The 4,192-nt window shown below is 31.2% G+C and overlaps 1 pseudogene; it reads right to left on the reverse strand.

The window, feature by feature from the left end:
• Positions 1-380: 380 nt before the first annotated feature.
• On the reverse strand, positions 381-495 carry LOC115305806 (annotated as a pseudogene).
• Positions 496-4,192: the final 3,697 nt, after the last annotated feature.

Consider the following 4,192-nt stretch of genomic DNA (forward strand, 5'->3'; position numbering starts at 1 on the left):
CATGGGGGTGACAATATCTTTTCAAGACAGTGATATTGTTTCCCTCATATAAATATTCAAAACTAAAATTGTTGGATTACATGTTGGTTCTATTTTTAAATTTTTGAGGAACCTCTGAACTATTTTCCATATTACCTGCACAAATTTACATTTCTAACAACAATATACAAGGATTTCCTTTTCCCCACATATTTGCCGACATTTGTTATTTCTTATTTTTTATTAATAGCCATTCTAGCAGGTGGAAAGTTATATCTCATTGTGGTTTTGATTAGCACTTCCTTAATAATTAGTTATGTTTAGCACATTTGCATGTACCTGATGGTCACTTACTTGTTTTCTTTGGGAAAGTGTCTATTCAGCTCTTCTGCCCAATTTTTAAAAATATGGAATGCTTCATGTATTTGTATGTTTGTATGTCATCTTTTCACAAGGGCCATGCTAATCTTCCCAGTATCGTTTCAATGTTAATATATGTGCTACTGAAGTGAGCACTCTTCTGCATATTACTTAATTATATTGTTTTTGCTTTTTTTCCCTATTGAATTGAATGAGTTGTTTGCATATTTTGGATATTAGCCACTTATCAAGTATAGGATTTGCAAATATTTTCTCCAATTCTACAAGTTGCCTTTTCATTTTGTTCATGGATTTTAAACATTTCATAAAAAGAAAATGTAACTCTTTATAACAATACATAATCAAATTACTATCAAGGCCATTAATTTTTAATTTTTAAGCTACCCAAATAACAATGAACACATACTTCAGCTCATTTCAAATAACAGTATTTAATATAATATGGATTTATGTGATGTAGTTCGAAATGGGTTGACAAAATTTTCCTCTACCTATCTATAATTTCATCAAAATTAATTTTGTATTCCAAAGAATTGTGTGTTTTGACAATACGATTTAAAGGTCTTAAAAATTCACATTTATTTTACATTGCAATTTAAAATTTTTTAATGTTTTATTTATTTTTGATACAGAGAGAGACAGAGCATGAGAAAGGGAGGGGAAGACAGAGAAGGAGACACAGAACCGGAAGCATGCTCCAGGCTATGAGCTAGCTGTCAGCACAAACCCACAAACATGAAATCTGACCTGAGCCAAAGTCAGAGGCTTAACCGACTGAGCCACCCAGGCGCCCCTACATTGCAATTTTCAATCATTTCACTTACATTTCTGGTCTTTCTAACCTCTGAGACCGTCTTTGTTTAGTAAACTTCTTACTCAACCCCATAGTGCTGATACCAGGGTTACCAGAAAAAAATAGGGGAAAAACAATACTATAACCATTTAATACAATATGTGAGTACATTTGTGTACTTTCTTATTTACCTTACTCTAATACCTAGAACTCTCATGATCCTTAGAGAAGTACTGGATATATTCTTGATTCAATGCAAAAGGAAGAATGAGAGTGTGTTCCCAAATTTATAATATTCAGGAACATCATGCATTCTATTTAGAATCTAAAGAAGATTTTACAGAACGTATATTGGCTCCCACATGAACTTCGATGACCTTATCATTTATGTGATAGTAAAATATTTTATAATCCCATCAAGTTTAAAGTGTTTTTAATGAAACCTTTTATAAACTTAATCTGGGATGAAACACAATACTTTGTTAGAATCTAGCCTTCTTTTGTTTTCTGCTTCTAAATGAAAAGTTACTCAACATCATTTGTTATTTTTAAAATTACAATTAAAACAGCACTGATAAAACACTACATACCTATTAAAGTCCCAAAGAACCAAAACTATAAACAAAAACCTGACAATGCCATTTCTGGAAAGGATGTGAAGCTACTGGAACTCTCATTCATTGTTGATGGGAATGCACAATGATACAACCACCATGGAAGTCAGTTTGACACTTTTTACAATGTTAAACATAGTCTTGCCGCATTTCAACAATCACATTTCTATGTAATAACCAACTGGTTTGAAAACTTAAGTCCACACAATAGCATACACACAAATGTTTATTGAAACTTTGCTCATAGTCACCCCAAACTAAAAGCAACCAAGATATCATCAGTGAATAAATGTGTAAATAAACTCTGATGGAAGGCTGGATATGAGAAAATAAATGTATTACCAATATCAAAAACAATCTCACTTAAAGGCAGTATGGAAATATTGTGCTGACATAAGTAACTTTGGAAACTAGTGCATTTTGTAAGTCTATAGGCAAAACGGATTGTTCATACAATCTAGTTAATGAAGTTAATCCCACAAGGCTATGAATTGACAATTCTGAGACTATTATACACATATCTGGAATTTAACAGAAAAGTTAAGTTGGTGATAAAAACTAGATTTCTTACTCTTGTAGTGAGAGATTATAGACAAGGAACATGAAGAGACTAAAATGACCTATGAATAATGAATTAGACTGGATACATCAGTATCAACTCAGATTTAGCTTTTTTATAAGAACTTAGTTACAGATAGATATATTTTAAATTTTGTGTATATATACAGGTTGTTACACATACATCTAAATCTTTGCTATGGTCTCTGAAAAGGCCTAGAATCATTGCTACCCAATAGTGCCAACTATACCTAGCACCCAGGTTTTGTCTTCTAATGTCATTCTCGAAAAAAGAAACTAGATCTCTTTGGAGAAATGACTTATTCTGGGACTAGATAAGTATCCAAAAGAGGATCCTGAATCAGTTTGTAGTGTTAAAAAGGGAAGGTGCTCCAAAGAACAACAACAGCAACCCCCGCCCACATACACACAATATGAAGATATTTCAGATAGATAAAGATATTTCAGATAGATAAAAATCTAAGTGAAAGATCTCCCAATGGACAAGGCTGGAAAAAATTGAAGAAGGAAGAAATAAAGTAGTATAGCATTATAACACAAAATATAAATCTATAAATGTCCCTGAGATCTTACTGATATAAATAATTGAATAAACTTAAAAAATGCAAGAGAATAGACAAATGTCCAATGCAAAAGAATTCCACATAATTTATGTCAATATTCTTTCCCAAATGAGGTGTATTACTCCCCATTCCTTAAGACTCTCTTCCAAGGAGCAATTATCGAAATAGGGAAAAAACCGATTAACTTTACTGTGGAGAAACCTAAAAATACTCTTTCATCCCAGATGATCAAAGGTAATTTTAAATTAAATTTAGAAATATCTTTCTAATATAAGATGTTAATAATAGAGAAAACTAGGTGTGTACTATGAGAGAACTATCTTTATTATCTTTGCAATAATTCTGTGAACTGTTTAAAATAAAACTGTTCTAAAATTTGAAAACTTACTAAAATGGTCCCAAATGCACCTACTTAATGTCATAATTTCTTATTGAATTTCTACTATGCAAAAATTTAATGAATATTCAAAACTATATATTTTCTAAAACTATTGAATCATAATAAAACAAGAAAGGTTAAGTTTATTTCAAATTTATAAAACTGACATAAGATTTTGTTCAAGTTGTTGACAGATATTCCACACCTGAATATCTCTTAAAGTATTTTGAAGATCTAAAACCAAAGCATTTTCTAAATTTATTAAAGATTATACTGTTGGTGTTCCCATTTAACTCTCTTGACTATAAGTAGAAATAAAAAGGCAGCTCAAATGAACTTAACCTCAACAGGTGCCTTTCATTACATAAATAACAGGTGACAACTAGGTTTTATGGATTTAAACATAAACAAAAAGTTCCCAACAAGTAAAATTCCAGGGACAGATGGCTTCACAGGTGAATTCTACAAAACATTTAAAGACGAGTTAGTATCTACTCTTCTTAAACTAGTCCAAAAAATAGAAAAGGGAGAACAATGTCCAAATTCATCCTATGAAGCCAGCTTTACACTGACACCAAAATCAGATAAAGACTCCAATAAAAAAGAGAACTCCAAGCCAATATCCCTGATGAACATGGATGGAAAAATTCTCAATGAAATACTATCAAACTGAATCCAATGACATATGGAAAAAAAACTTTCACTGTAAACAAGTGGAATTCATTCCTGAGTGCAAGGGTGATTCAATATTCACTAATCAATCAACATGATATACCATATTAATAAAAGAAAGGATAAGAACCATATTATGCTTTCCTTCCAATCAATGGAGAAAAACATGATAAAGCGCAAAATCCATTCATGATAAAAATCCTCAACAAAGTAGGTTTAGAGGAAACATAAT

Source organism: Suricata suricatta, chromosome 10 (genome assembly GCF_006229205.1).
Source record: "Suricata suricatta isolate VVHF042 chromosome 10, meerkat_22Aug2017_6uvM2_HiC, whole genome shotgun sequence".
In the NCBI taxonomy this organism is placed as follows: Eukaryota; Metazoa; Chordata; class Mammalia; order Carnivora; family Herpestidae; genus Suricata; species Suricata suricatta.